Genomic DNA, 23,464 nt, shown 5'->3' on the forward strand with positions numbered 1-23,464 from the left:
TTCAGGTCGCAGCCAACATGCATCTTCCAGCACAGTTTCACACATCTCCAAGGCTTCCCCAATTGCTAGGGAGCTAGCATCGACCCATACATTCAGCTCTTTGCCGTCCACACACCAATTTCCCTGTGCCGGATCATTCTGCTGTGCAGATTTTAAGGTTTCGAACATCATACGATATAGTACGGCGTCCCTTGCTTCATCATCCCAGCCCTTCGTTACCGAACTTACTCTCCTTCTGAGTATTCCGCAAGCCACACAAAGCCAACCGCACACCGGAAAGTGCCCGACAAGTCGACCACACAGGGAAAAGATTGTTCGTCGCGTAACAATACTGGGAGCCTCCGGAATTGCATTTCCTCGCTTCCACCGCAGTTCATTGCGTTCCATCCTGACTGCCAATCCCAGCACCCGTGCACCGTCCTTCAACTGCTCCGGGTTCTTGCACTCCAACCCGAACTGCGCGAGGTGTTCTCTCACACGGGTCGCGGGCACCACGTCTTCATTGACAAAAATGTCATCAATGTAAGCAGATGCTGCGCGGCTTATAACTTCTTCCTGAGATAGTACTTCGCTGACAATTGCTCTCATTATCAAGGGAGCCACATTCAAACCAAACCCCAGACGGGTCAGACAGTATTTTTTCCCATCGATTTCCACAGTCTGGTATGGCCACAGTGTCTCATGGACCCGGACTTGTAGGTATGCTCTTCTGAGGTCCAGTAGAGACACGTTAGCACCTTTTTGTCTCCACTCACGCAGCTTAGCCGCACAAACATCTGCGTTGGCCGTAAATGCATCTACGTAATGATTTAGCTCCCGGTAGTCCATTACCGGACGCACTTTGGCTTTGTTCTGCTGTATCACAGCCATCAGGGGAATTAGACCTTTGGGGGGTCCCAATTTATCCTCTGGGTATGGCACGAGCCAACCATTATCTATCCAGGTGTGGAGCTCCTGCGTGTATTCTTCACGAATTTCTGCTGGCACTGGGTACTCTGACACTCGATTATGCAGCCTTTCAGGGGGGTGGTCCACAGACCATTTCCACGATGCGGTCCACGTTCGGTTTTGATGGTCAAAGGTAGCAGTGAAATCTGGTTCATCGATAGAAATGGCTGCGCATTTAATACTTTTCCTGGCGCCCAGCCGCACTGATCCTGTAGGCTTGACAACGACACCTCCTAGAGCTTTTATGGTGTCGATCCCTAGAAGCAAGTCAAATCCCAGTGGCTTGCCATACACCACCAACACATCGACTTTGGCAGACACACCTTCATCAGTGGATACAGAGACCGTTCCAACACCGCAGCACGCATGGGACATTCCACCAATTGTGTTGACATTTACGTTTGTTTTTCTCCAAGATCGGCACCGGTCTGCATGTAAAATTGTCCTGGAGCATCCTGTATCAATAAGCGCCAAACATCGCGTCCCGTCAACATGGATGCTTATCACCGGGAGCGTCGTGTTCACATCTTGGTTGGGAAGGAGACTGGCGCTTATGCGTCCTCCCCTTGCTCGTTTCCCGAGCAGTTCCGAGCCCAGTGTCCACTCTCACCGCAACGGTAACACCGTGTTCCACGTTTTCGACAGTCCCTTGCAAGGTGGCCTTTAACATTGCATTTGAAACAGGTCACGTTAACAGGATTATTCTGGGCCCTGTTGTTGGGTGAGCGTGTGGCCGCAACCACATCCTGATTTTGTTCGCCAGTCGTCGTCAAAATTCGCGCTCTCGACATTAGCTCCCCCATGGTCAGGGCTTTGATGTTCGGCACCTGTTGAAGAGCAATTGAGATGGTGTCAGGGAATCCAGTGACAAAAATTAATTTTGTGAGTCTCTCTGAGCTTTCTCCTGTGAATCCGGCCAATCCAACCAACTGCCTGATCTTGTTGGCGTACACATCCACACGTTCACCAGCCCATCTAACCATAGTTATTTTTCTATATGCTGCAAACGCGTCATCAGTAAATGCCTCCTTTAATCGAGCCTCAATCTGGTCTATTTTCTTTTGATCGTCCTCCTCCATTTCCATGTAGAGGGCCAGCGCATAGCCTTCCAGGTATAAAGGTAGCAGACTCGCTACGTCATCCACCTGCTGAAGTTGTGCGACAAGTCTCACTTTTTTCAGCCACGCTACAACGTCTCCCTCGCCAGAGAACGGCTTGATAATATCACTGCTTATCCGCACCTTTGCCATATTCGGGCCGAAATAGCTTGAAACAAAAATGTAGTAGGCAAAAAAAATAAATAAATAAATAAATGTTCTGTCAGCAACAGTACAACTTCAAAATAGTCAATATCGCCCACCTCCAGAAGAGTGGGAATTCCTGTCCGTGATAACCGTGGTAAAAGAAGACACACTCCAATCGCCAGAAACACCCACACACACAGTTTGCAGAACACTGCCGACTCGTCTCTAGCCTCCTGCTTTTATAGTGGCCGGGAATTATCCATTTGCATAATCACATGAGACAGAAACGTGATTTTCCGAGAGTTGCATGGGGTAAATGCTAATAAAAACCCCCGGACGCCATCTTGGAATTCTCTTTTTCCCCCAACTGGTGACACAACAGACGTACCCGAGGTAAGCTCTTTTTCCCCTCATTTTAGTTATTGCTACTTCTGCTACAATTTCTCTCATTTCTTTTCTTTTTTTCAATGTAAATTAAGGGATAACATTGATTCGTACTTCTTAAACAAAGATAACACATGTTCTTTTATTTTACGCGGAACTGTGTATCTGAAAATTGGCTGCTTAATATTATAAAAAAGAATCTAACATTTAAATGACGATGGCAGTGGAGAGGACAAAGAAAAGAAGAAGAAACCCAAGATGGGGGTTAAGATAAGAGAAAAGTGTGAGCAACGAATTTCTATTTTTGGGACACACATACGCACAAATCATGACGGCATTCATACGTCTGTACAGAAAAGATAGAAAGAACATTAATGTACACACAAGCATATATATATATATATATATATATATATATATATATATATGTATATATATATACTCACACACAAACACAGACACAGACAAAGACACACGCATATATATATACATATATATATATATATATATATATATATATATATATATATATATATATATAGTTATTTTTTTATTTACATAGCTCAATATTGCAATACTAGAGCTATAAATATTTTCGCCAGTCGGTGTCAATAAGACCTACGGAGGCCCAGAATCAACTTTTTTTCTCTTTCGCTTTTATTTCGTTAGAACTTACCTTAGTCTAGAAGAATTTATCTTTCTTTGAAAGACACCAAAAATAATGCTTTTAGAATTGATTACAATATTTCTTCGTATACATTTTTCATTCATTTCTTTTTTAAACGTTAACTCATCTGCATTTTTTATATTTCTTTATATATATATATTTTTTTTTCTTTTTAACATTTCTTTTTATTGTTTCAAGATTACTTAAAATACTTTTTCGTAAACATGTTTTCTGTATTTCTTTTCCTTTATGGGGAGAGGAAATACCATTTTAACGTTAATTAACACACCTTTAACTTTGCTTTTATTTGTAGTCTCTTAAATTATCGACTACTTAATAAAGCAAAACAAACAAAATTAGCTCAGTCTATGATAGTTATAGAATAAGTTGCTTTTAAGGAGGTAGAGTTTCAACGAATCTGTTTTGGTTTTGTGCCATCTTTACACCGAGTAACACCAGGCAATGCTGGTACACGAATCCTGCTAGTTATTTTTAAAATATTACCGGCATGAGCTTTATTCTGATTTCAATAATGTATTTTTGTATTCAAAAGATAAGTAATAAAACGACGGCTATTAATATTTACGTATTTATATATTTAAGAATTAAAAATAACAACGTCGGGCGTCGGTGGGATTGCCAAGGAATAATCCACTTTGAATTGTTATCACCTAATGTCACAATTAATGCTCAAATCTACTGTCAGCAATTAGAACGTTTGAAACAAGCTTTGAGGAAAAAAAAGGACCTGCTCTAGTGAATGGAAAAGAGGTGATGCTTCATCAGGACAATGCACGACTCCACACAGCAAGAATAACCTCCAAAAAGATCAAAGAACTTGGTTGGCAGAAAATTCCTCACCCACCCTATTCTCCGAATTTTTCTCCTTCAGACTACCATTTGTTTCGTAATTTACAAAATCATGTTGAAGGAACAGCTTTTTTTTAACGCAGAAAGATGTTGAAACTGATATTTGTGAGTTCTTCGAATCAAAGCCGAAAGGATTTTACAGTCATGGAATTAAGAGATAGCAGGAAGTCATAGATAATCACGGAAAATATATTGATGATCAAATCTTTAATAAAATGTAACATTTGATCACATATTTATTCATAAATTCGGACAGAACTTATGGGATGACCTGATAAATATACTTAGTTTAAGAAATATATGTACATATTTATCGTTGGTTTTCGACAAACAGCGTCAAGGTCAAGAGTTCGCTTCAACAGGAATTCAAACTCTTTCCCTACGTATCAAACACTCCCCACTCTCTCTATGCATCTGCATATACATGGTATAATACATCAAAATTATATGTGCTTTAATCATATTATGTTTATAACTCTATGCCTGTCCGTAGGTCGCTGTTTAAAATGGATTGACATCAGATAGACGTGTTACTAATATAGACATGGTAAACAAAATCTCGTCTGACAAAACTATTGTCAACAGAACTGCCCATATATCCAATAACTTGAACGAAGACTTTAGCTGAACGGTCAAATCTGAAGAAGAAAAAGAAAAAAAAATCTCATTTCCAAATTGATATCACCTAATTCCAACGCTATTCATGTATTGTGGCATGAAAATCGATAAATCCATTCCATGTTATTCAAACATGGCTTTCTCGTGTGGGAAGTGCCTGTCACAGAAAGTGTTGTCAAATAATTGCTACTGACAGTTTCATTCTTGCAAAGTTACAAGGAATATTTTTGCATGCTTTGATCGTTCTGCTTGAGATAATCCACTGAAAATCGAAGAATGAAAAATCAATTCGATTTTTTTGTTATTATTTGCTAGCAGCACTTCTGGAAATTCCACGGTTCCTAATCTACCGTTTTTCCTTTTTTCTTATCATAAAATCGTTATTGGCTAAATATATATTTAAATTTATATAACTTTTGAAATCTATTTGTCTTAATATCGCAAACATTTGTATATTGCAAACATTTTTTTTTCTTATTTCAGCTTTGACTTAAACTCTGAACATTTTAATTGTACTTATTTTGTAGTTTTTTTTTTGTTTTTAAATCTTTTTTATCAAATATGCTATTATTAACCAATACTGTTTTCTTATATTTAAAACGAAAAAAAAAGTCACCCATGAAAACGAGAATTTTCCAAATTAAAACTTGCACTATTATCTAAACTTAGAAAAACGCAGCTTTTTCTCTGCAGTATGCATTATTTTTAACTAGTCTAAACTTAATAGTTAACCCAAACTGTATTACTCTTAACCGGTTTTTAAATGAGTTCTTCAAATCTAAATTAATACAAAATAACTCGACTTCACAAATTGATAAAAGTTCAATTATCATATTTTAATTATAAGGTGAAGCTAGACGACGCTTGAACATTCTAACTCAATGTAGATGAAGCCAAAAATATCCACGCATTAATATGGGAGGGGAGACTATTGTCAAATATCGTCCTAAATTACGAATGGAGCAACGCACTTATATTAAGTAGATATTAATATCCCTCTTACCTTTTCTCTTTTTTTTAACTTTTCATTTTTTTTTTATTGGAGAGTAGATAATTGTGGATGTGTTATCGGCAGCTCCAGTAACTCTCGCTTCTTCTTTTTTGTCCCTCAGTCCTCATTTCCAATGAGTGATTTTTCTGAAAAAACTGCTTTCCAGTTCGGTAGTACTTCGTGAACAGTAGCCTGAGATATCGGAATTTTTTCTGTTTCTATGTCTATCCTTGTAGCCATGTCAATAGTAAGGGTGCTGGAGGTCAACTTTCATCTGGGTTGACGTTACCCACCTGATAGTCAGGGACCCGATTAACCACTAAGGAGGCTGTCCTATCAGCAGGTGCAAAGTACTGGGGTTGCTGTATTGCCATTTGGTGAATGGATTCTGGACCATGCAGTAGTCTCTGGTGGGGCCTCTCGATGCCATACTAGTGGGTAATTGTTACGGTTTTACCTTATCATGTGCTATAAAATAAAAATCCTGTGTTTTTCTCTCTTACTTTCCCTCTCTGTCCTGCTCTAACCAAGTCTGTCGACCTGTTCCACAAATCCCAAAACCTCAACATGAAATATCTTCCAGAAAAAAACACGAATAAACCTAGAACCCCATCCTCCAATGTAGACCCCCTACTACCAGGTTTCCTTCTCCAACATCAGGGGTCTACATTCCAATCTTCCAGAGGTTAAAACCCAATTACAGAAGACGAAACCGGACATATTCTTCCTAAGCAAAACTGGCATAGGGCCGACCCCTTCCCTAGATAAGTTTATAATTAAAGGATACTCTAACTTAACATCTAAATCTGACCCCCAAGATCGCCATGGGCATGGAATATGTGCCTACATTAAAGATGGCTTTCCTTGTGGTAGGGATATCTCCAGAGAAGACCCTAATTTACCTTATATGTGCTTCCAGGTTGCACTTGCTTACACCACCGCATTTATATTTGACCTCTATCACCCTCACAACAGCAGAGTTACTATCTTTAAGAGTATATCTGAGAAAATTGACTACATCCTGTCTGCTCATCCTTTTGCTAACATTCACATTTGCGGTGACTTCAATGTCCATAATGTGGAATGGCTGACCCACTAGAACAAGACAGATGATGAGGGGAGTTTCTGCCATTATTTCGCCATTACCTATGACCTCACCCAGATTGTTCATGAACCCACCCGTGTGCCCGATACTTCCAGTCAGTACGCAAGCCTTCTAGACCTTTTTCTCACAACTTCTCCTGAGCTATGTTCATGTTCCGTTCTATCTCATCTGGGATCCTCCGACCACTCCGTTGTATCAGTTAAGATAAAAATGAAATGTAATAAGTCTTCAGACGTATCTCTCCATCGTACTGTATATCAGTACTCTATGGCTGACTGGGATAGCTTCCATACATTCATATCTGATCTACCTCTGCATTCCATGTTTAAACGGAGGTGTCCTTTATAGTATCAGACCTGACCGAATGGTTAATTGTAAGCATAGACCAATTCATACCATCCAAAAAATTCCAACAAAAACCTAACAGTCAGCCATGGTTCTCTCCAGAATGTACTGCTGCCATCGCGCTCAGAAATCACTTTTTCCATAGCTACGAACAAAAGAGATGTACTGAGACTAATGCTCTTTCAGGACTGCCAGCAACCACTATAATACAGTAATAAAAAATGCAAGAGATCTATATGCCCAGTCCGTTAAATCCAAAGTAGCTGAGCAGCGGCTTGGTTCCCACCAGTTCTGGCAAATAGCAAACAGGATCCTGAACAGACGTGTGCATTCTATCCCAACCATCATCAACAGACCTGAGGTCATCTCATCAGCATCAGACAAGGCCAAACTATTTGTCAAGAACTTTGCAGCTAATTCTACTCTATGCGACAAAAGCCATCAATTCCCTGTATTTCCTCCTATAACAGACAACACACTATGCAACATATACATATCTGTGCGTGAGGTCGCCAAGCTAATCAAGAACCTTGATTCCAGTAAAGCAACTGGCTCTGACGCCATTCCAATTATAGTGCTGAAAAAGCTTCAACCAGAACTTGCCCTCATACTTACAAAACTGTTTCAGCGTTGCCCTGTATTTAAGAATTCAGGTGATAAGTCATCTCCCTCTCAGTACAGACGAATAAGTCTCCTGTGTATCATGAGTAAATTGCTGGAATCCATATTAAGTAGAGAAGTAGTCAACCACCTCAGCAGAAATAACCTTCTTAGTGACATGCAATATGGTTTCCGTTATGCTAGATCAACAGCAGATATGCTAACGGTTATATCCCATAGGATTAGTGAATCTCTCGACAAATCTTCCTTTCTAGGGCAATTGCTTTTGACATATCAAAGGCCTTCGATAAGGTATGGCATAAAGGCCTACCTACCAAGATTTCCAGCTACGGTATATCAGGAAATGTTTTCTCAATTATTAAATCATTTCTCTCTGATAGGCTCATAAGAGTAGTGGTTGATGGGCAGAAATCAGAGGCCCACAGTATTAATGCTGGAGTCCCTCAGGGGTCCATCCTGGGCCCAACTCTCTTCCTGATCTACATCAATGATCTCCCAAAACACATACTTAAATCATTCGTTGACATCTATGCTGATGACACGACCATCTATGGCAACACATCAAAGGCCGTAAATGACAAAGTTCTCTCTGATCCTCTCTCCTCTGATCTTGAGCGCATGGTACAGTAAGGGAAGAGGTGACTGGTTACTTTTAATGCATCTAAAACCAAGATTCTATCTTTACATCATCAATGCTCTGATCCCCATCTGGCATCAATTGAAATGGATGACTCTCGTCTTGGGCAGGCTCCATGTTTTGACAAGCTTCTGGGTTTGGCCTTTACTCCTGATCTGAAATGGAACACGTACATAAAATCTGTTGCCAGGGACGCTGGGAAAATGGTGGAATCTTTCTACAACTTTAGAAGATATCTCACTGCTGATGGAATTCTCTATCGCTATAAAAGCCAACTACGTCCAAAAATGGAGTACTGCTGCCATATCTGGGCAGGAGCTTCAAAAAACAGCCTATCCGGCCTTGACAAAGTACAAAATAGACTTTGTGGCTTAGTGGGGGGATGCCCTTTTCTCTTCCCTGCAACCTCTCTCACACAGAAGGGACGTTGCGAGCCTTTGTTTTATCGTTATTTCCATGGCAGGTGCTCGTCTGAGCTCTAATCTCTGGTCCCCCCCCTCGCTAATCTTTCATGATAAACACCCGTCTAACTGAAACCACTGTCAAAAATTTTCCCCACTCTTTATTTGTGCCTAAATCAAAACGTAGATTCCATGAACAATGCTTTTTTCTTAGAACTTCACGCCAGTGGAACTCTCTTCCGTTTACCTGCTTCCCACCTGACTACAACTTGGACGTCTTAAAATCCAACATAAACAAATTCCTGATAAACCGCCCTCTTAAGTAAGACACTTTATCAAATCTCCAATACTAACGATTACTACGATACTATCTCATTGATTACTGTACACGCAATAACTCTTATCCTTATCCGGGCCATGTATAAAAAAATATTTAAATGAATAAAACAAAGTTTAAACGTTTTTTTTTAAATTGTTATTTTACCCCAAACAAGGCACAGAGCCACTTAGTCATAAGAGTCTACTATTTGGGACCAGACTTACAGGGATACTTTTTAGGGAATTCGACAGCGAGATGTCTGTTCACATTACATTCGAAATTTTGCATGTCAATACAGTCAGAAGCAGGAGTAGGGAAGGGAATTCCTAAGTGCAGCAGTCTGAAGTAAAAAGCTATTCGAATAGAAGACTTTACGGCATCTAAGGATATATACAATGTAGAGATGGGATTTTGCTGCTTGTCGGGTTTGTTGAGGGTATTGTCGTCGAGACGTAGTAGTGCTTGGAGTTCGTCAGAACACTTACCATTGAAATACTTGTAAAACAGGCACAAGGATGCCAGGTTTTGACGATGTGACAAAGATTAAATTTTGGTTGATAGTTCAAGATCTATTAGGTTGGCGACTCTTTCTTTTAACCTTGTCTAGGAAGGAGAGACTAGTGGCAGATGCACCAGCCCATATGTGGCAACAATACTCTATGTATAGGCGAACCGTGACCTTGTAGACGTACAGGATACTGACAGGTATGAGTAGCCTTTTAGCACGGTAGAGAGAGTCCACCTTCCTAGCAGCAGTCTTGGCAATTGGGTGCTGTTTTACAATTTGTCACTGTGCAGAAGGAAATAACTCTCGCTTACTAAGAGATTCGTTCATTTTTTCATCTCAAAATTTAGGACGAGATACTTTTTTAAAATGAAAACCTTACAAAAAAAAAAGCTGCGACAATTTTTTTTAATGCAATAATGTTGATAACATTAATAATGCAAAATGTAGTCTTTACGCGACTATTAAGAGAAAACCAACGAAACCACGATATTTTCATTGGATGAAAACATAAAAAAAATCTTCGACAACTTTTTTTAGAGTAACAAAGCTTACAATATTAATAACATCAACATCTAGTTTTTAACATTACAAAAAATGAAACCACCTTTTTAACATGACAAAAAATAAAACCACATGACAGGAATATAACTTTATTATGATATATATATAGTGGAAATGGTAATTAATAAAAACTGAAGAAAGTGCTCAATACCGTTGTAGAGCAAATATGCGTTTTATTTTTCTATTTTATTTTTATTACTGTATCTTTATTACCGTATCTTTCTGTTAAGTTGCATTATTGTTTCAGCTACTTGGCCGAGCCTACTAAACGGCCAAGTAGCTGAAACAATAATGTAACTTAACAGAAAGATACGGTAATAAAAAATAAAACGTATATATATATACATATATATATATAGTGTATTTAGGTCGCATGTTTTTATTTAGACAGGCATTGTTGAACAGCACGGAATGTTTCTGCTTAATCGTCTTTTTTGGCAATTTCTCCATTTTTCGTATGGTCGTTCTAATATCTCGGTCGAATTTGTGAAATTTCCATAATCGTTTTCGTCCATCTGTTTTTGGTTTTTTTTTTCAAACTTCAAGTCAACAAACTGATAACTGCGAACAATTCTATAATAGACAATCAAAAACTCCCTAAAATAATCGTTGATTAGAAACCCGGATGAATGTAAAAACTCACAAACCCAACTCTTCCCACCGCCCCATTATTTCACAAGTAACAACCCCTATCTATAAATTTATCAAAACAATTAATGATCTCATAACCTTTTACCTGCAAAGCAAATACAGCGTAAAATCTACCGAAGAACTTATACAAATTCTTCAAACAACAAAAGTTAATAACAAAATCACCGCCTCACTAGACGTTGAAAGTTAATAAAATCTAGACGTAGAAAGCCTCTTCACCAACGTTCGAGTTCACGAAACTATTAATATCATCATGGACAATGTATACAATAATCCATCTCTCCCTCCCCTGAAAATTAACGCTACAATCCCCCCCCCCAAATTATTACTAATATGTACAACCGAGGTCCTCTTTTATGATAATAAAAGTAACATTTAAACACAAATCAATGGGGTATCAATAGGGTCCGTATTGGGACCCACCTTTAGTAACTTTTACATGTCCAACCTGGAAAATACAATATTTAATACTATTAAAAAACCGTCTATTTACGTTAGATACGTCGATGATATTTTTTATTCTGGCTGACAATAACAAAATAGAGAAATTAAAGGATCATTTTCAAACAAACTCCGTACTTGCTTTCACTTATGAATTAAATACAAACAATAGTATTCCATCTCTTGGCGTTCTCAGACTCCAAAGGTGAATTCGTCACTTCTCCGTATTAAAAAATCTATTGCAATCAATTATTAAATTAAAACTTCAAAAGTGGATGTCCATACCGATACAAAACCGCAGTTATAAAAATTCTAATCGAACCAAATTGATCTCACATAAAAAAAAATTCTATAGCGAATTAAAAAATATAAAACCGGTTTTAATTAATAGCCAATTTCCCAATTTCTTTGTCGATAAACAAATTAAACTAACAGTTAGAAACCTGGACCAGACTAATAATAACTAAGGTAACAATCTCCATCCGCTAATTTATTCGATTGCAACCAGCTACACCATAATTTTCAATCCAATGAAAAGGTACTAAGGAATATAATATATCGATATATATTCCCAATCAATAATAAGATCAGATTTATAATATACTGCAAAAAATTAACAACTGCTAACCTTATAATTAAAAACAACACTTCTCAGACAACAAAATAAGTCGATGAAATCAATGTAGTCTACCAAATTTAAATGCTCCTTGGTAGAATGAATCTTCAACAATAAAAACACCAATAGCTGCATTGAACACACGACCAACACATTGTCCAAACGATTAACCCTACACTTTTCCGATACAAGCTCGATTTGCCAACACCTAAAACAACATGGCTGCCAACATTCCCTATTTAGAAAATTCCTAGTTGAAAACACAATCATTCATATGGATCCAAACGTAAGACTAAAAATACTGAAAGCACTGTATATAAGAGATAAACAGCCAAAAATTAACAATGCAAATTTTGAAAACATTAACATGTTAAAGTGCCTGTGTACAAAACCATCCAATATATAACTAAATTTACTCACATAAAATATACGAACGTATAGATTTATGCGTAAACTATAAGTATTTATTTCAAAAATGCTCAATACATAGGTAGAGCTAGTTAGCAATTTATAAAATTACTATGGCGATTAAGCTACACTGAATATTCCGCGTTTCATCCGCTCTAGGACTCTTCAGGCTTATGTGCATAAGTCTGAAGAGTCCTAGAGTGGATGAAACGCGGAATATTCAGTGTAGCTTAATCGTCATGTATATTTTATAAATTACTATATATATATATATATATATATATATATATATATTACAGTCCTGTTCAAAATAATAAGACCACTTAAAGTAAGCGTTTACATATATCGTATTTTTAATCAAACAAATAGTACAAACCATTGCCAAAAGGGAAAATATGATGAAAAAAAAAATGAAATCTGCTTCATTCGAAACCTTAACCCTGATCTAATAATTATTTTTAAAAAACAAACATTTTCACCTGGTCAAAATGATAAGACCACTGATAATTTATCTAACAAAAGGCAATTATAAATTACTAAAAAGGGTCTCAGTATTTAGTATAGCCTCCATTATTACGAATTACTTCAAAAATTCTCTTCAGCATGCTTGCAACTAAGTTTTTTATCAGTTGCGAAGGAATTTTATCCCATGTACTGAAAACTGAATCAGAAAGTTCCTTTATCGAATCATCCTTGAACACTTCTTTTGAATCCATCCCCAAAGATTTTCAATGGGATTGAGGTCCAGGAACATGCTGGATGATCTAACAATTCTATATTATTTGAAGAAAAGTATTCTTGTGCTTGTTGAGAAGTGTGTATCACAGCGTTGTCTTACTGGAAAATCCAATTTCTTCCACACAGACGTGGACCTTCAGTCCTGATAGAAGCATTTTCAAGCATTGAAATGTACTTCAATGATATTTGCCGGCCTTTCACTACTTGCAACTTTAGGGTCCCAGCTGATGAGAAAGCACCCCAGATCATTAAAGACCCTCCTCCACTATGCCGAGTTGAAAAAGTCTCTTTGGGCAAATTTTTATCATGCCAATAGTGTTGAAATCCATCTGGACCACCTAGATTAAACTTTTTCTCATCGGTGAAAATTACATTTTCCCACTTCTCTTCATCCCAAGTCTGGTATTTGGCGGCATATTTAAGTTGGTTAGTTTTGTGCTGTTCAAGAAGACGTGGTTTCTGCAGTCGCTTTAAATGATTGAAACCCTTCATTTTCAGATGCCTTCTGATGGTTTTAGGACTACATTCTGCTGCTGTTTGACTTTTCAATCGACTTGAGCTCATACTGGAGTTTTTTTAAACTTCTTCTGATACGGCAATCCAGTGATGGGGTTATTTTTTTGGTCGACCTGGACTCTTTTTGTGCCTATATTGATCTGGATTTCTTAAAAATTTGTGATGACCGTTTTGCTACGATTCACTTCGTTTGCAATGTATCTATGGGAGAGTCCACCCCTATTAAGATCAAAGATCCTCCCTCTCTCAAACTCTGATAATGGTTTCCCTTTTGCCATTTATAATTTAATAAGATGTTTTTTATCCACTAACAAGTTGCTTTTAGTAACATAGAAAGCTTTTCGTATTCATTTTTTCAAAACTAGCCGATTTTATTAAAGCGGTCTTATCATCTTGACCAGGTGAAAATGTTTGGTTTTTTTTTACAGATAATTATTAGATCAGGGTTAAGGTTTCGAATGAAGCAGATTTCATTTTTTTTCATTATATTTTCCCTTTTGGCAATGGTTTCAACCATTTGTTTGATTAAAAATTCGATATTATGCGTAAACGCTTACTTTCTTAAGTGGTCTTATGATTTTGATCAGGACTATATATACATATATATATATATATATATATATATATATATATATATATATACTAGCAAAAGTACCCGTCGTTGACTGGGTTCAAAAGCAGCCTACAGAAAATGGACTCTGATTTATGAAAATACGATAGGTTATGAAAAGGAAGGGTTGTAAAGAGATAGCTTTGAATTTGGGGGTATCAAAACCAAAGCAAAATATGATGAAAGTAAAAATAAAATAGATAACCCCCATAATTTATTATACTATACTTGTTCACACCGAAACACTTATTACAATATTCTGTGGATCTATATTAAAAAACCTTGTTAAACTTTGTGATATATTTCCATTCTATTACGCAGATAGATATGAAAAGTCTTTATTAAAGTTTGTGCCTATTTCCATTCTATCGAGGTCAGGCGTGAATGCAGACCCAACAATTTTATCATACCATCCCTATTTAAGTTAAAACATACTTATCAAAGTATTCTTATGTACACCTATATCAAAAACACTTGCAAACGTTTTTTTTTTTAATTTTTTAATTTTTTATTTCCATACTGTGTGGACCAGGCGCGAACGCAGACCCCACAATTTTAATGAACCACCATTCTGCCAGATCAAACATAGCCATTCCTGTGTCTCGATACATCTTCTACCATTATATGTAATCAGTTTTTTAAAATAGTCAACCATATAGGAACCTATTTGTGACCACACACACACACACGTACACACACACACACACACACACACGCACACACACATTCAGCTTTATATTATATATATATATATATATATATATATATGTATGTGTGTGTGTGTGTGCACATATGGTTATATATGTTTATATATGTAGAAATATATATAAATATGTTGTAATGTAAATTTATAAATTAAAGAAATAAATTTAAAAAAAACTGTAATTTCCATACCATTTTGTAAATCACACAAAACTGTTTAAGCGCTGCCTTAAGAAGAAGTGCTTTCCAACACCCTGGAAAACCTCGTCAGTATGCCCTATATTTAAGAACTCAGGTGATAAATCATCCCCCTCTCAGTACAGACCAATAAGTCTCTTGTGTGTCATGAGTAAGTTACTGGAATCCATATTATATAAAGAAGTAGTCAACCACCTCAGCAGAAATAACGTCCTTAGTGACATGCAATATGCTTTCCGTTCTGCTAGATCAACAGCTGATGTGATAACAGTTATATCCCATAGGATTAGTGAATCTCTCAAAAAAGGCGTCATTTCTAGGGCAATTGCTCTTGACATATCAAAAGCCTTCCATAAGATTTGGCATAAGGGGCTACTTCACAAGATTTCCAGCTCCGGTATAACTGGAAATGTTTTCTCAATAATTAAATTATTTCTCTCTGATAGGTTCATAAGAGTAGTGGTTGATGGGCAGAAATCTGAGGGTCACAGTATTAATGCTGGAGTCCCCCAGAGGTCCATCCTGGGCCCAACTCTCTTCCTGATCTACATCAATGATCTTCCTAAACACATACTTAAATCATTCGTTGACATCTATGCTGATGACACGACCATCTACGGCAACACATCAAAGGCAGTAAATGACAAAGCTCTCTCTGATTCCCTCTCCTCTGATCTTGAGCGTATTGTTCAGTGGGGGAAGAGAATGCTGGTTACTTTTAATGTATCTAAAACTAAGCTCCTAACTTTACACCATCAACGCTCTGTTCCTCATCTAGCATCAATTTAAATGGATGTCTTCAAGTCCAACATAAACAAATTCCTGATTAATCGCCCCCTTAAGTAAGACGCTTTATCAAATCTTCAATACCAACTATTACTACGATATTATCCCATTGGCTATTGTACACAAAATAACCCTTATCCCCGAGTGGCTTACGGGCCTTGATAAGTAGTGATCCCCATGTAAGAAAAAAAATCATTGTATATTTATTTTAGCCACTTCTTAACACGTTAAAAACATATTCTTTTACACACGAGGCGTTTCACTGTTTTAAGTAATTTACATGTAATTTGAATTGAAGCATATAAAAGTATCTAGATTTTAAACGAAACAGTAATCAAAACTGTCTGAAGAAAATCAGTTGAAAGTACTTCCAAAAAAAACAAAAAAACCCGATGGACAAAAACGACTATGGAACTTTCTTACACAAATTCGACCGAGATATTAGAACGACCATACGAAAAATGAAGAAATTACAAAAAATGACGATTAAGCAGAAACATTCCGTGCTGTTCAACAATATCTGTCTGTCTGTCTGTCTGTCTGTCTCTCTCTCTCTTTATATATATATATATATATATATATATATATATATATATATATATATATATATATATATATATATATATATAAGGATTTTTATGGTTACATAATTTTATTAAATATTTAAATAATACTGGGCGCAGTGCGATTATTATTAATTGTTGAGATACTTTAAAAAAAAAATGACGTATATTATTAAAAAAGAAAAAGATAATGAAAGGAAACTACGTAAAAAAATATAATTTAAATCGGTTTTCTATCTGGGGTAAAGGGCTGCTAACGGGTCAAAATTAACAAAATTGGTACGTTGGGGGTCATCGGATTTTTATCTGTTTGTCAACTGTTTCATAAATGCGCATGTGTAAATAGTTCACATGACAGGTTCCTGATGTTAAAACAATTAGGTTTGGAAACACTTTTTAAAGATCGTGTCAAGCTAGCTTAATGGTTATCGTACTTTACTCACTGTCTTTAGGTTTGAGTATCGATCTCAGCTTGAGTCTTTTTGTTACAAGGAGTGAACTGTCTTGAAAAAAGAAACAAAAAAGAAAAAAAGAAAGCAATATTCTTATTCACATGTTTCAGTTGCTGTATGAATTAAAATATAATGTTTATGCATATTTTACGACCGGACAAAATTTGCGAAATGATAGCCAGTTGATAATGCCAACTCGTATTATACTATATTAAAACATGTACAAAAAGCTATATGTTAAATGCATGAGAAACCCAACCGCTACAATCGATTTGTCATTCATTACTCACAATCTTACAACGCTAATAGTTATAGTTTTGGCCAATGCCAGACTGATTGACTGCAGAATGGATACGAAGTACTTAGCAAATTTACTGAAACGCTGATATAATAAATAACGTAAACACAGAATGAAAGGGTAGTGGCAGCTGTTGAATTATCACGAGTAGTATTCGGCACGGCGACCATTTGTATCTCTGTCTAACGTAAATTGTTTCGTGCCATATCGAAACATATCCCTGAAGCATTTGCGGCGTAATGATAACGGCCGCCATCTTGAAACATGACAATGCTAATTATCCCATCTTCAGCAGAACGAGACTCAAGAGACTCGTCGGATGTTAATATCTGGATGGCTTTCACAATATTTCTGATTTATACTCATTTATTTCTATGTTAAAGCTATAACAGAGAGGGAGAGTGTGGACGTTCAGACAGGTTCGATAGGATGTAAAATTAAATTCTTAATTTTAATAGAAACACATGTGATGTAACAATATAATGTAACTAGCTGGACGCCCGGCGTAGCCCGGTTGTACAATACGGTTAAACATGATATTCTAATTTATGCAGATTGCATATGTATTATTATAGAATCAACCCTCTATTAAATATTATATATTAGGAGGAATAATTTGCCCGGTGGACTAATCGGCAAAATAAATAAATAAATAAATAAATAAATAATAATGAGAACGTCGTCCATCAAATTCTGTCTGTTTTTGTTTACAATATCACGTCAGCTGATATTTGGGCTTGACGATTAATACCCTAGAAACTCACTTCTGATTAATGTTTAGTTTTAAAGTATACAAACAAAGAAACGATTTGCGGTGATTTTAAATGGTACCGCTTCTTTTATCGTAAATTAAAAATGAAATGATGAGGTTTATCCGAGCTTGAACAGGAGACTATTCGATCTGGTCAAATGCTTTACTACTGAGCTATATTTCCAGATGTCAACAATCTTTCTTTTTTTTTTTCTAAGAAGAAATTATTTGTTAAGATTTTATTAGCTACTAGCAGTCAGCCCGGCTTTGCTTGCGCCCTACGTACTGTTCATAACTTATTGTGCATAGGTATATATTAAAAAGCGTGAATATATACCGTAATGCCTTTCTATATAATAGGTTTTCTTAACTACAATAGAGAAAAGTTGGTAGAGACTGCAGACGTCAAAATTTTTTAAAATATGTCTGAATACACTTTATGTAAAATTTTAAATGTTTAGACCCAAATTTAGCTGAGGAATTTGGTAGAGGCCGCAGAGGTAATTAAAAAAAAAACAAAGTTTGCCCCCAATTATAACCCCTTAGCATTTACTGTTTTTGGGCTCAAATCAAATGATAAAGTTAGATCCATGGCCAAGGAACCTATATCTAAAATTTTAAGTGTTTAGACCCAATATTGTCGGAGGAGTTTGGTAGAGTTCTCAAAGGTCAAATCGTTGAACTTTGACCTCTTAACAGCTAAATTACTGGCCGAACCCCGATTAAAAAGATTTTTTCCAAATCTCAATACCTCTCATGTTAAATCTCAAGTCTGTAGACCGAAAATTGACAGAGTTATTTGGTAGAGAAATGTACACAGACAGACAGACAGACAGACAGACAGACAGACACACAGACATTTTCACTTTTATAGATATACTAGCAGTTCAGTCCGGCTTTGCTCGGGCCCTATGTACTGTTTATAACTTTATATGCATATGTATATATTAAAAAGTGTGCATATGTATATATTAAAAACTGTACATATGTACGATAATGCCTTTCCGTCCGGGTGTCATATTTCAGTAAATTTCTTCCTTAAACCACACCAAAAACGTAATATAATATTCGTAATGATGGTTCCTCTTTTTTTCAAGCTATCAACAATTATCATAAAAAAACACTTGCGCAATGCCCATCCCTAAATACAGAAAGCAAAACCTTACTTGCTGATATTTACATCTTTGGTCATGTTTCTCCTGCTGACAAGTAGATTTATGTCTCATTCATTGTGACATATTGATGCAAAAATTTCCTTTTTGTTGAGTTGCGTTGAAATAATTGCAAATAACGGGTTGAATCATCGATAACTTGTTGTTTTTGATAGACTAAGAGCGAACGCGTAAGACACTTTGAACAGCGCGTTCTTATTCATAAATGTGCAGGCAAAATGGTAATATCGGCAATTATGCTTTCTCATAAATTGCCAAACCGAGTTTGTAAACGTATTTGTTGTTTTATAAATCAATTGCCGAATTTGGGTGACCCGAGCATTAAACATTATTTGTGTCTGCAGGAGCGTGTTTTGTTAGAAATTTAATCTTGCATAATTTAGAACTCTCAGAGAGAAAACTCACACAACGAATAAAAGGCAAACCTACCTGGTATGACAAAAACCAGTCTTCTCTCTTCTCGATTGCAAAATCATTGCGTCATTTTGCATTTCGACTGAGTCTGGTAGGTGACGCTTCGCAAGAAGCGTTATTCATATCTCTACTTAGTAGAATTTGAATGTTCTTGGCAAAAGAATCCATTTATTTATGATTCCAATAGAGTAGGCGGTTGGTTTCGCCGAATAGTAATTTCTAATATCAACATTTTTAGCTGATTTAAAGGAGACGATATTACATCAAAGAATGAAACCTAATTAGGTAGTATAGTCTCCCTGAGGAGACAAGGGAGGGCTCCAATCGCCGTTAAATTAATGAGTCCATGCTTGTAAGAAGGAGAGACATAAAACCTCGTCCATCCTACAAGAAATATATACAGGAACTATGTATTTTAACAGCCCGCGCGTGCGCGAGTTAATATTCAAATCAACCAATAAGAAAGGCTATAATAAAAACATGACATCAAATTCTTATCAACCAATGAATGTTTGCATTTTAAGTTATGCAATTTCTGATAGCTTGAAGTAGTAGACCACCCTTAAACCGTTGTCTCTGATGGAGTAGCATCCGAATAATACTTAACAGGCATATAACTTGTCGGAATAGTATTAATTCCATCAGACAATTAGGTTAGATAAGTTAGTTTGGAAGTCAATTTCTAAAAGCCAGCCAGCATATAAAACGGGTGTTAAACCAATGTTGATGCTGATGACGATGATGAATGATGATGATGATGATGATAACGACGACGATAAAGTAATTCTTTATCAACACACAGCATCCAGAGTTTTCTATTCTTTTAAAAACTTTCAACGGTAGCTTCACTTAAATGACTGCAATTTATAAACTAAGAATTCGATTGCTATTACACGTTGATGCAGCTAAAACAAATAAAACTTTTAATAAAATTCAATAAATGTTTCGGTAATTAATGTTTTCAGTTGTGTTCGTTAAGTTAATGTTAAACGTTTCACTGAAAATCATTAAATTTATGAATGCTTTGTACGACCTACGATTTCCACGAATTTGGCTCGGACTGGCTCGGCAGCTGACGGAAATAACCGGAAAAAGCCGGCCGAGCGTTCTTCAATTTTTAAAACACTACAAAAAAAAAAAAAATAATAATAAATAAATAAAGGTTTATCTAACCCCCAACTCTAACCTTCACCTCTAACACCAACCTGCGCAATTAAAATTAATTTTTTTATTTTCTTCAATTTATGAAAAGTTGCCTGATTAGATTCGTATTAGCTCAAAACCGACAGCGCGTTCGTTCCTAAAATTGAGATCGGCCTTTTCTAGTTATTGACGTCAGTTGCCGGGCGAGCCTAAGTAACTTTGTAGAAATCGCGGGTCGTACAATAAGCACCAATTTATGAATCATTTCTTTCTTTCTCCGTGTAGAACTTTTTTGAAACTGAAAACAAACTATTATCAATGGCAATTACCACACATTTTTTAAAACAGACGCACACATAGATCTACAGAGAAATTGGAACGGGACAATAGAAGTCCAGTTGAAAAATTCTAGAGAGAAAATAATAGTAAGTATATAATTTGACGTATTTAATTGTAAACCGAACTTTAAGTTGTTTACTTTTTTATCAAGCAATATCTTTCACGTGGGTAAAGAAAGGTTTTTCGTATGGAATGCCATAAAAATATTGGCAACTTCTTTCTCGATTTTTTAGAGGTCAGACCAGACATTACCAATAAATACAATAAATGAATATTTTAAATTCAGAAAAATTTGTTTTTACGTACAGAAGCCATTAAAATTCCTGTCTATTTTTATGATGCAATTTCTATTTTAATAACACCATCCATGTTTTAAATTCGTACTGACCTTATGAGAATCGTCAGAAATGCCGGTTCAAAACAAATCCAGGTACTAGTGCACTTACTGATCCGTGTTGAAATAATAACGTAATTTAAAAAGCCGTTCTTAACATTGGAAGGGGGGGTGTTAAAAAAACATATAAAACTTTAATTACACTTGGAAATACGATTTAAAAAATAGCGCGGATCAGTAAGTGCACTAGCATCCAAATCCATATTCTACAAACTTTTCACTCTTTGTAATTTTATTTTTCATAAATTTATTTGTTCGAAAAAAAAAAAAAATCTTCAAGACCATGAGCCTTCACTCGGTGTTAAGCGGCCATTTTTTAATAGCATTAAAACAACTGTTATATTTTAAATTAAATTAAACATTTTATAAACATAAAGTTGATTCATTTAATGATTTGAAGGTAAATCTTTACTTTATTTCCATCTTAACAGTCCCGTTTAAAATGATAAATATTTGCAGGATTTCGGGTCTGTTGAAAAAGAATATCACATTCAACTAATTTTTTGGAAATTAAGACATCTTTTTCCAATGTATTAATAAATGTCAGTGGCGTTTGCCATTCTTAACATGAGGAGGAGTACTTGTTCAGTTGGGAAAAAAACATGCCGGTAAAATTTGCGGAAAATGCTGTTTTACGGTTGTAAAAATGGAACGGACATTTAAATTTCGTTCCGTTTTAAATTCGGTACATTTTTACATTACGTCCAACTCCTTCACATTCGGCATGTCAACTTTTATAGGTTTTCGGTATGCTGACAATGTTGGGTGTTTATTCCGTAATCCATTCTTAATATGGAGAGGTTGGCGTGTCGATTCCGAAAGCTGTTCTTAACATGGGGAGGTTGGGGTTTTTATTCGTTGTAAGCATACCCGAAAACCTATAAAAGTCGATATTTCCAATGTGAACGGTGAGTTGGACTTGTGTAGAAAAATACCAAAATGGTATACCAAATTGACTTTTTTTGTTGAAAAATTAGGTGAAAATGCACTGGGGGGCCATCCGAAGATTTACCCTTAAGAATTTGACTTTTTTTTTTTTTTCATATTCAACTGTTTACGGGTGTATTCGGGTCTGCTGCAAAGAAATATCAGTTTAAATTCTCGCTGATAAGATAACGTACAATAGTAACACCGTAAAAATCCAATGCTTTCTTTGATAGTTTTTGTGCAATGGCTGCCATCTTTTTTTTTAACAAGGAAAAAAGGGTTATGGTGTGTGTGTGTATATATATATATATATATATATATATATATTTGTGTACAGAAAGTTGTTAGATGAGACAAGTCATTTAACAACTTTCTGAATACAAAATATAAATACGCTCTTATTTTCGGATTTTCCTTTTAATTGAGCACTCTGCTGGATTGCTTTTTCAAAAAAAAGTCTAATTATATATATATATATATATATATATATATATTAACAAGCGAAAAAGAAAAAACTTTTTTCTTTTGGTAAAACTTGCCGTTCGTAACATGGGGAGGTTGGGGGTGTCTATTCTGACAGCCGTTCTTAACATGGGGAGGTTGGGGGTGTTTGTCTTCTACAATAACTGCAATTTTCTGCGCATGTGTACCCACTTCACTGTCGTGCATAAAAGTAAAAAAAAAATGAAATAAAATGGCGGCCAGACATAACTATACTAGTAATCACGGGCTAGTAAATGTGTTACTTTTGTAAATAATTCTTGTCAGCGACAAAATAAACTGATATTTGTTCGCAGCAGACCCGAATACACCTGTAAACAGTTGAATACAAATAAAAAAAATCAACTTCGTAAAGGTAAATCTTCGGGTGGTTCCCCAGTGCACTTTCATCAAAAATTAAATTATTTCGTTTTTGTTAATAAAATTTTATTTTTTTTTTATATATAAAAAAAATCTTATATATAAGTACGATTGTTGAAATGTTATTCTTTTGATTACTTTTGTTTTTTTTTTTTTTGGGGGGGGGACAATTTAAAAACGGATTAAAACGGAGCGAAATTTAAATTTCCGTTCCACTTTTACACAACCGTAAAATGGTGCATTCTCCGCAAGTTTTACAAACATG

Source organism: Euprymna scolopes, chromosome 6 (assembly GCF_053919585.1).
Source record: "Euprymna scolopes isolate OS-2025 chromosome 6, ASM5391958v1, whole genome shotgun sequence".
NCBI lineage: Eukaryota > Metazoa > Mollusca > Cephalopoda > Sepiida > Sepiolidae > Euprymna > Euprymna scolopes.